The following is an 11,885-nucleotide window of genomic DNA, read 5'->3' on the forward strand; positions in this document are numbered from 1 at the left end:
GGGTGAAAATTTACAGAGCAAATTCACTTTCCATACAGCAGTTCACATACACTTTGTCTCATGACATTGACCACAATTTACCACAATGCAACATCACCACTCCCATTTCCTCCTGATAGTTACCTCTTCCCTGTGTCTGGCCCTCCATGCACTCCTGCCCGCTGAGCTTTCTCCCTGTGCATAAGCAGCCCTTCTTCTTTCTCTCATGATAGTTCTCTCCAATAAGTGTATCTACCTCAGGTAAATGATCAACTCATATGCCTGTCTTTTGTTGGACTGGAAGGCACAGATGTGGGTTCAATTTCATACCTGAAGGGTAGCTAAGGGCCATAGTCTCAGGGTTCCACGAGGCTCTATTGGACCAGCAAATCTGGTCACACCTCCCTTTTTTTTCTCCAAATGATTTTGAGTTTTTGTTCCACATTGTTCTCTCTATCAAGGATCTCCTACATAGATCCCCTTCCAAGGAGATGACAGTGGTAGCTGGGCACCATCAAGTTCCTCTGGTCTCATAGTTGTATAAGCTTCAGATCAGATGGTGTACCAGTTGCTAGGGCTAATTGTTTCCATGAATTTTTGGTTTTCTTCATTCTTCTTTGCTCTGGACAAGGAAAAACCCATCATTGCATCTAGATGGCAGCTTGCTAGTTTTAAGATCCAATTCACTACTCGCCAAAGTGGAGGTGGAACAATCTTTTGTATAGTATGTTATGCCAATTGAGATGTCTCCTGTGACTATGGTCCCAAAACCACAGTTTCAACTACTTGGTCCCTCTTGGTAGCTGGCTGTGACCAAGCAGTGACTATAACCTTGTCCCTTGTCAGCCCTACTATACATTTGGGAATTCAGATCATATAAATGCCCTATAGGACCATTGTCTTCCAGCCCTATACATGGTCTTGGGTAGACTCCCTGTTGTATAGATATACCTAATAGTTCAGCCTGTCCACCCATCTATCCATCCGTATACCCATGTTTGCCTTCACTGACAATGCAGTACAGTATGTGCAAAAGGGTTCATCTTTGTTGTCTGTACATCCCATGTACCTCTCTGTGTTTTTCTCTTCCTCAATGCCACCGTATTGATCATTCACATTTGGTACATTGCCCTTCTCTTCACCCAAATCAATACTTATCTCTATCTATCTAACAGTGTTCCCTCCCCTCCCCTCCCACTCCTGCTAACCAACAAAGAAAATGTCCTCCTATAGATAAACCTTTCCTTGACTTTTACAATAATGGACTAATACAATATTTGTCTTTTTGTGATTGGCATATTTCACTGAGAATAATGTCCTCCACGTTCATCCACATTATGCAGTGTTTTGCAAAATGCTATGTGATTCTTTAGTGTTGCGTAGAATTCCATTGTGCATGTACCATAGTCGGTTATCCATTCCTCAGATGATGGACACCTAGGTTGTTTCCATCTTTTGGCTATTGTAAATAGTGCTGCAATGAACATGAGTGTGCATATATCTGTTCTTTCTATAAGTCTTTTGTTCTCCTGATAAGATTCATTCCCAAGTATTTTATTTTTATTTATTTCTTGGGTGCTATTTTAAATGTTATTGATCTCCTTATTTCTTTTTCAGCAATCTCTTTGTTGGTGTAGAGGAAATCAACTGATTTTGATGTTGATCTTGTATCCTGTCACTATGCTAAATCTCTCAATTAGTTCCAGTAGATTTTTACTGAGTATCCTAGGTTTTCTGTATATAGATAGGATTATATCATCAGCAAATAGGGATAGTTTGACTTTTTCCTTACCAATTTGGATGTCTTTGATATCCTTTTCTTGTCTTCTTCCCTAGGAACTCTGATGGCATAGTAGGAGCTCTGGTGGCATAGTGCCTAAGGCACTTGACTGCTAACCAGAAGGCTGGTGGTTCAAACCCACCAGCTAATCCTTGGAAGGAAAATTGGACAATCTACTTCTTTAGTGACACTTCCTCGGAATCCCAAGGAGGGTTCACTATGAGTCATGTCTGAGTTGATGGTAGTGGTTTATTTATTTATTTTTTTTTTTCTTTTGGCCTTCTTGTCCTGGTATCTAATACAATGTTGAATAGAAGTGGTGATACAGGACATTCTTGTCCGGTTCCTGTTTGCAAGGGAAATGGTTTAAGTGTCTCACCATTGAGAATAATGTTGAATGTTGTTTTTACATATACACCCTTTGTTATGCTGAAGAATGTCCTTTCTATTTCGATTTTACTGAGAAGTTTTATCAGGAATGGGTGTTGGATTTTATCAAATGCCTTTTGTGCATCAATTGATAGGATCATGTGGTTCTTTTCCTTTGTTTTATTTATGGGATGGATAGGGTTGATTGTTTTTCTAATGTTGAACCATTCTTGTGTACCTAATATGAACCCCACTTAATCATATTGAATTTTTTTTTGATCTGTTATTGGAGTGTATTGGCTAGGATTTTGTTGAAGATTTTTGCATCTATATTTATGAGGGATGTCAGTCTGTAGTTTTCTTTTTCGTGATGCCTTTGCCTTGTTTGAAGACTGAAGAAGAGTCAATGCTTTTGAGATGTAGTGTTGTCAAAGAATGCTGAAAGTACCATAGACTGTTAAAAGAATTAACAGGTCTGTCCTGGAAGAGGTGCAGTCAAAATGTTCCATGGAAGTGAGAATGGCCAGACTTCATCTCTCCTATTTCGGTCATGTTGTAAATAGGGACCATTCCCTGGAGAAAGGTATCATGTTCCATAAAGTGGATGGTCAACCCAAAAGTGAAAGGCCCTCAACAAATGGACTGACACAGTGGCTGTAACATTGGGCTTAAGTATGCAGGAAGGATTCTAGAGCTAGCACAGGACTGAGCAGTGTTTTGTTCTGCTTTACATTGGGTCGCTATGACTTAGAGACAACTCAACAGCACCGCCACCAACAACAACATTGCTTGGTTTTGGTATCAAGGTAATGCTTGCTTCATAAAATGAATTTGGGAGAATTCCATCTTTTTCTATATTTTGGAATAGTTTGAGTAGGATTGGGATCAGTTATTCTCTGAAAGTTTGTTAAAATTCTCCAGTAAAATTTTATGGGCCAGGACTTATCTTTCCTGGTAATTTTTTTATGACTTGTTAAATTTCTCCTTTTGTTATGGGTCTGTTCAACTTTTCCACCTCAGTCTGTGTAAGTTTAGGTAAGTAGTGTATTTTAGAAATCTGTCCATTTCTTCCAGATTTTCAAATTTGTTGGAGTACAGTTCTTCATGTTGTTGTTGTTGTTGTTATGTGCCATAGAGTCAAACCCAACTCATAGCGACCCCTCCTTGGGTTTCTGAGGCAGTATCACTACGGATGTAGGATTGCCCAACCTTCATTCCGAGGAGTGGTTGGTGGGTTTGAACCACCAGCCATCTGGTTAGCAGGCAAGTGTCTTAGCCACTATGCTATCAGAGCTCCCACAGTTCTTCATAGTATCCTTGTACTATCCTTTTTATTTCAGTTGGTTCTGTTGTGATAGCACCCATTCTTATTTCTTATTCATGTTATTTGTATTGTCTCCCTGTTTTCCTTTCTTGAATTTGCCAGTGGTTTGTCAATTTTATTATTTTTTTCAAAAAAACAACTACTAGTCTTATTGATTATTTCTGTTGTCTTTCTATGTTTTGTTTAACTGATTTCTGCTTGAATCTTTATTATTTCCTTTCTTCTGGTGACTGTAAACTTATCTTTCTGTTCTTTTTCTAATTGTTGGAGATGTTGGTTTAAAGTGTTGATTTTGGCTCTTTCTTCTTTTTTGCTGTGTGCATTTATTGCTATAAATTGGCTTCTGAGCACTGCTTTAGCTGTGCCCCAAAGATTTTGTATGTTGTGTTTCATTCTCATTTGATTCACAGAATGTTTTTTTTTATTTCTTCGCTTACTCTGTCATTTTAAGGAGCTTGTTGTTCAGTTTTCATGTGTTTGCTCTTTTTCCCTTGATCTTCCTATTGTTGATTGCTAATTTGATAGCATTGTGATCTGAGAAGATGCTTTGCAGCATTTCAATGTTTTTAAATTTATCAAGGCTTGTTTTATGACCTAACCTATAGTCTGTCATGGAGAATGTTGCATGTGCATTGGAAAATAATGCATATTGTGCTGTTGTTGGGTGAAGTGCTTTGTAGATGTCCATAAGGTCAAGTTGATGGGTTGTATTATTTAGCTCTTCTGTGTCTTTGTTGAGTTTCTTTCCAGTTCTATCTTTTGTTCAAAGTGGTGTATTAAAGTCTCCCACTATGACTGTGAAGTCATCTATTCACCTTTTTCAATTCTGTTACAGTCTGATTGATATATTTTGGGGTTCTTTTGTTGGATCCATAGATATTTATTAATGTTATATCTTCTTGTTCAATTGATCCTTTAATCATTATATAATGTCGTTCCTTGTCTCTTATGTTGGATTTTGTCTTAAAGTCAATTTGATCAGAAATTAAGATTGCCATTCCTGCTCTTTTTTGGTTGTGATTTCCTTGATATATCTTTTCCAACCTTTGATTATCAGTCTATTTTTATCCTTGTGTCCTAGGTATGTCTCTTGTAGACAGCATATTAATGGGTTATGTCTTCTTATCCAGTCTGCAACTCTCCATCTCTTGAATGGTGCATTTAATCTGTTGATATTCAGTGTAATTTTCAACAAGTACGAATTTGTTGATGTCATTTTCTTATGTGTTTTTTTGTGGTATTCTTGGTTTCTTTGTTCCATATAATTTTCTGTGCTTACCTCATTTTGTTTATGAACAGTGCTGTCATTTCATTTGTTGCTATATTTTAGTATTTGCTTAACATTTGTGCCTGGCCTCTTTTTTATTATGATATGAAGGCTTATCATTTTTCTTTGAGGTTACCCTGTGATTTATGATTTTCTCCCCAAATTTAGAATAGTCCATTATATCTTGCAACTTGTGACAGTGAAGTCTGTTTTGTCAACTTTGCTGGGCCTGTTTAAGTGGCTGGGCAGCTGCTTGTAGTTATTCCCTATGAGGAGATTAGTAATTAACTCCATGGTGGACTCTTTTGGAGCAGCTCAGTAGCTGCTTTGGGTATGTGGTCTGCTTCCCATATGTAAGGAGCAGCTTTAGAAATGGTCTCTAGTTTATGGCATGCTTGAACCCTGCATGTAGCCTTATTGTTGTTCAGCAGCCTGCCATGCTCTGCTGATCTTGGGACTTTTAATGGACTTGAATTAATAGCCTGCTGTGTGGTTTGGTAACATTGGGACAGTGCCATCTTATTTGTCGACTTTGGGTTTGTCCACCTCAGCAGCCAGTAGCTGCCTGAGTGAAGAGATACCTCTAGCAAGAGCAGGAGGCAGAGCTAAAGCCCAAGGTTGAGGGGCTTTTACCCAGCCCCTAGAACCTGGAATTTTGAACTCAGACTTAAAGCCTCCAAATTGTAAGAATAAACTCCTGTTTGTTAATGCCATCCCATTTGTGGTGTTTTCTTGTCAGAGCAGCACAGAGGTAACCAGAACACACCTCTCTTAACTTCTTCACCATTTAGAAATTCTGTCTCTACACAATTTTTTCCCTCTTTTACGTTTGTAGTTGTCTTCATTTGACAATTGATGTCTCTGGTTCACTGCTTACACCCTTCTAGTTTCTAAGTTTATTTTACTTTGGATTCTTCCATAGCTGTGTTGGTTTCTGGGTTATGTAATCTTGTGTATTAATGGTTGATTGTTGTTTGCTATATTGGTTTTCTGTTCAAAGGACTCCCTTTAGTATCTGTTGTAAGTTTGGTCTGATTTTAACAAATTCCCTTAATGTCTGCTTACCTGGAAATCTCCTAATTTCACCATCATATTTGAGGGACAGTTTTGCTGGGTATATAATTATTGGTTGGAAATTTTTCTCTTTCAGGGTTTTATATATACCCTACCATTGCTTTCTCAGTTGTATGGTTTCTGCCGATAAATCAGAGCTTATTCTTATTGGTTGCCATTTGTACATAAGTTATCATTTTTCCCATGCTGCTTTCAGGATTCTTTCTTTGTCCTTAGTTTTGATGAGTTTGATGATGATATGTCTTGGTGATTTTCTTTTGGGATTTATCTTGTTTGGGGTTCATTGGACTTCCTGACTGGATATATTCTTATTTTTCCATATCATGGAAGTTCTCTTCCAACAAATCTTGGGCAATTTTCTCAGTGATTTTCTTTCTTATTTTCCTGTTCTGGAATTCCAGTTACACATAGGTTATTCTTTTTGATGGTATCACACATGAACCTTAGGCTTTCTTCATTTTGTTTTGATCTTTGTTCTGATTGATCCCTTTCAAAGAAGTATTCAGGCATTTGTCTTCAATCTCATTAATTCTGTCTTCCACTGATTCACATCTACTCCTTGCCCTTTAAATATGTTATGTATTTCTTAAAATATAGTATTAATCTGGATTTCTATGTGTAGATTTTGTATCATTTCTAATTCTTCATGTATTTTGTCATTTTGTTCTTGTATTTTCTTCAGACATTGCTCTAGGCTTTTGTCTGTGTTTTTCTTAATTTTGTCAGTGTTTTCCTTGATCTATCTCTCAATCTATTGAAGACACTTAAGTATAATTTTTTTAATTCAATATCAGAGAGTTCCCATGCTGCTTCTTCCTGCAGGAGGTGTTCTGGCTCTGTATCCTGCTCCCTTGTTTCTACCACTTTATCTCAATTCTTTGTGTGAACTGTGATGGTCTGTTGTATCTAAGACATTATGACATTGTTGTATTTAGGTCTCTGTTAACTTTTTGCAAAGATGAGTTAAGGGTGAGTCAGAATCTTCTTGGTGGTTGTTTATCATTGGCCAGTAGATGGGGAAGGAAGTGGTGACTCACTCACTAAGCAGAGCTGCAGGAGGTGCAGGTGTGGTTGTGTTATGTGGGCATGGTTCATGTCTCCCACTCAGTTAGATGAAAACAACATCAAAAATAAATAAATAAATAAAGTAAAAGCTAACACACCACATAAACACACAGGAACAATCAGCAAAAAAATAACTTGCTTTATCTGGAGAGGGGCAAAAAGAGGAAAGAGGTAGAGTAGCAGAATAATGAAGGAATAAAAGAGAAAAATTAAATAAGAAAAACAAGGAACAGGCAGAACTGCAAGAAAAAAAAAAAAAAATGGCAACCAGGAACAGGGAAGAGAGAAAAAGCTGAAAACTAGAACCTAGGAAGGGAAGAAGAATGAATAATAATAAAAAGTATGAAATAGTAATAATATTAAAAAAAAAAAAAAGACAAATACAAACAAACTAGCAGAAAAGCAAAACAAACAAACAAAAAAAATCTGAGCAGGCAGGGCAGGGCACCCAGTCTCCTTCTGAGAACACAGAGTGGGATGAAATACAGAGTGGGATGGAATTCTTGCAGGCCTGCAAGGTGACTGGGAGTGAGAGATGGCTGCAACCCTGTTCACCTAGGGTGTAGGATATAACAGTAACAAGGGGAATATTGCACCTTTCCAGTCCTCAGTGTCTGGTATGTCCTTGTGGTCCCCGGCATGTGGAGCCTATTCTTAGGTCCCTGAAATCTGAGAGAAAACTTTCATTTTAAATATCCAAAATGGTTGAACTACTTGTAAACTTTCAAAATTTCTGTGCCATCCAGACAGCCTAAAGTCCACAGCTCAGCCTGCCTCCCTCTTCACTGCTTTCCCTTTTATTCACAGGCCACCAGTGCAGTCCTACATGTAGGCTAGCAGGGCTGATATTTAGGTTAATTTTTAGGCCCTAATACCACTCAGCAATTTCCAAGCTCTCCTTGCCCTCAGGATCACTGACTGACCACAATTCCATATGTCTCCTTTTTGGTGTTTTAATGCAGGTTTTTCTACTAGTTGGAGTTTAGTCCACTTCTCTATCCTTCCTTTCAAAGCTCAGAGCACCAGGATTATCTTCTGTATCTGTGTTAATTGGTTCCCCTTTTCTTTGTTGAAGAGGGTCTGTGTAGTTTGCCTGCTTATTCTGCCATCTTACTGGAACTCCCCCTTAAAGCACTTATTGATGAAGATAAAAGACTCCAGCCTCCAGTGTGGATTAAACCTCAACAAAAAGAAAACAAAAATTCTCACAAGCTAACCACTAAGCAATATTATGATACATGGATAAAAAGTTGGAGTTGTTGAGAATTTCATTTTACTTGGATCCACAATCAACATGCCTAGAAGCATCAGTCAATAAAATCAATGATTATTGCACAGGGCAAATCTGCTTCCAAAGACCTCTTTAAATTGGTAAAGAGTAAAGGTGTCATTTTGAAAGCTAAATTGTGACTGACTTAATCCAACATATTTTCCATTACCTCACTTGCATGTGAATGCTGTACAATAACTGAGGAAGACAGCAGAATTGATACATTTGAATTGTGTTGTTGTTGAAGAACATTGAAAATGCCATGGGCTGCCAGAAGAACAAACAAATGTGTTTCAGAAGAAGTTGAGTTGGAATGCTCCTTGGAAGTGAGAATTGTGAGACTTCCTTTCTCCTAATTTGGTTATGTTATCAGAAGGGACTGGTTCTTGGAGAAGGATATCATGCTTGGTAAAGTAGAGAATAAACAAAAAAGGGAAAACCATTCATGAGATGGATTGACACAGTGATTGTAATGAAGGACTCACAGACAGCAATGATTGTGACCATGGTACAGGACTAGGAATTGCTTTATTCTGTTGTATGGACTCAATGCCACCGGACAACAATAACATTGCTTCAAAAGAGCTTTGGAGCTGGAATGCCTAATACTGAAAAAAAGTGGCAAAACCATTGTAACCATTGTAACATCAAGCAGCCAATGGGTGAGATCTATGACAAGGGATAGTTGCTAACTTGAGTGTAGCTGCTATCTTCAGTAGTTGCAATTGCTGGAGAGGAACTCAGACATGCATCACCAGGAACCCACAATCTTAGAATCTGAAGCAATGAGCACCCCAGGCATGATGAAGGTGAGGGTCTAGGCAGTGCATCATCATGTATGCCAGGGAGATCAAATATTTTCCAGTTTTATTTGTTTCTTTGTTTGTTCCTTTATTTCTTTGCTTTTGAATTTCTAATCCAAATTTTCAAACTTTTTTTTTCCCTGGATTTGATTCATTCTTAGTGTTAAGAATTGAATTGTCTATCCCCCAAAGGTATATGTTGGATTCCTTTTGTTTTTCAGTGTTATTTATACATATGAAAGGAGCTCTGGTGGCACTGACTCTGGCAAAACTTTAACATGGTTAAAAAATTGGGCTGCTAATGAAAAAGTCAGTGATTAAAACCTACCAGCTACTCCATAGAAGAAACATAAGGCAGTTTGTTTCTGTAAATATTTACATCCTTGACAGTTCTACTCTGGCCTTATAAGGTCTCTCTGAATCAGAACTGACACAATGATGGTGGGTTTAGTGTTCTAGTTTTTTTTTTTTTTTTTTAAGTTATGTAGTCTTATTGAAAAGTAAAGTTTCTTTTGTTACTTAATTATATCTGACCAAAATAGAGTGTGTTGTAGATCTGATCACTTCTGAGTTATATAATAAGCAAATTCAACACAGATAGACACACATGAAGGAACACAAATGCCATGTGAAGATCACAAAGGAACAAAGGAATTCCTGGGACTACCAACAAGGGAGGTATCAATACATTTGAGGCCCTGATTTGGATTTCAGCCTCCAGAATTGTGAGGAAGTAAATATCTGTTTTATAAAGTCATTCACTTATCATATTTGAGTTACTGTAGAATAAGGAAACTAATGTTCTATAAAGTCAACCACTTATCATATATGAGTTACTGTAGAATGAGGAAACTAAGACATTAAAGAAAGATTTACCCATTCTCAGTTTATAGAAAACTCTGCCCATGTTTTCTTTTAGTACTGCATGGATTTAATTTTGCATGTATCTCTCTGATACATTTAGAGTATTTCCTGATCTGTTTGTGAGAAAAGGATCCTTTTTAAATATTTCTGCATATGGCTCTTCAGCCATCACCACAATACTTGTTAAACAGAAACATATTTTTTCACTCATTTGAGAATATATCTATTTCAATGGTTAATTTCCAAAATGACAATTGTGTCTGCTTCAATAGTTATTGGGGTGATTTTACCCCCAGGGCTTATTTGGCAACATCAAGAAAAATTTTTGATTGTCATAGCATGGGTGAAGGTGGGGATGGGGTCTGCTATTTGCATATCATGGGTAGATGTCAGCTGTACGGCTAAACATCTTACACTGCACATGACAACCTATACAACAATTGTTCATCCAGCTGAAAATGTCAATAACCATCAACTTGACAAAATTCTTGGATATTTCTATATTATTGATTACCTTCCATCCATCTAAAAGTGTACACATTTAGTAGCCCTATACTCTTTCAATTATAGAATTATTGTAATATGCTTAACAGCTGACAGTGGTAGTCCTGTCACCATAATATTCTCCTTTAAAAAGGTTGTCTTTGCCAACTGTGTTTGTTTGTGTGTCCAAATGAAATTTGTAACCAACTTGCTAAATTCAAAAAATAAACCAATATTATTTTTTAATAAGATTGCACTAAACTTATCATTTAGTGTAAATAATTGACATTTTTATGCTTATTCTCACTTTTCAAGAATTTACTAAAGAGTGTTCTGGTAAGATGGCAGAATAAGCAGCCAACTACACAGACCCTATTCAAAAAAGAAAAGGGGAGCCAATTAACACAGATACAGAAGACAATTCTGGATCCCTGAGCTTTGAAAGGAAAGGTACAGAACTCGACTAAACAACCAGTAGAAGAAACTGTAGGAAAACACCAAAAATGAGACATGTGGAGCTGCAATCTGTCAATGATCCTGGCAGCATGGATAGCTTGGATATTGCCAAGCAGTGTTAGGACCTAAGAATTAACCTAAAAATAAGCCCTGATAGCCAGGGGCTACGTGGTGGACTGAAGTGGTGACTGGTGAATAAAAGGGGAAGCAGAGAAGAAGGAGACAGAGTGACCTGTGGACTTTGGCTTGTCCAGGGTGTGCAGCCATTTTAAATGTTTAAAAGTGGCTTAACCATTGTGGATATTTAAAGTGACGATGTTCTCTCAGATTCCAGTCATGTAAGAATAGGCTTCACTTACCTGGCACCACAAAGATATTTTGGACATGAATAGCGGAAAAGTTTCTATTTTTTTCTGCTTTTTCCCTTTTTCCTTTTCTTTGTTCTCACTTCTTTTTCTTTCTTGTGGTTAACTTCAGTCCTTGTTTTTATTTTTGCATTTTTTCCTCATTATTGTCCTACTCTACCTCTTTTCTCTTATGGCCCCCTCACTGGATACTGCAGGATTTTTTTTTTTTTTTTTTGGTGATTGTTCCTGTGTGTTCATGTGGTGTGTTTTTTGTCTTCTTGTTTTATGTTTTGGAAGATTTTTCAATTGTTGTTTTTGTTTACCTGAGTGGGAGACAGCAACTGTGCCCTTATAATACAACCACACCAGCACCTTTTACAGCTCCACGTACTGAATGAGAACCACTAATTCCTACTCCACTATCATTATATAATGATTAAAGGCTCTATTGAACAAGAGGACATAACCATAATAAATATCTAACAGTAAATTACTACCAAAAAGAACATGACTCACCCTTAGCTGCTCTTCACAAACAGTTAACAGAGAGATAAATATAACAATGTAACTATGCATCAGAGACAATAGACCATCACAGTCCATACAAAGAAGAGAAAGTGGTAGGAACAAAGGAGCAGGATACCGACCTAGAACACATCCTGGAAGAAAAAGCAGCATTGGAACTCCCTGATATGGAATTCAAAATAATTATACACTTAAGTGTCTTCAAGGCAAAGAATACCAGAAAGATGTTTACTTGTGTTTTATTGACTATGCAAAGGCATTTGATTGTGTGGATCATGA

Source organism: Orycteropus afer, unplaced genomic scaffold (assembly GCF_000298275.1).
Source record: "Orycteropus afer afer isolate SDZICR_OR568_19922 unplaced genomic scaffold, OryAfe1.0 scaffold00004, whole genome shotgun sequence".
Taxonomy (NCBI): domain Eukaryota; kingdom Metazoa; phylum Chordata; class Mammalia; order Tubulidentata; family Orycteropodidae; genus Orycteropus; species Orycteropus afer.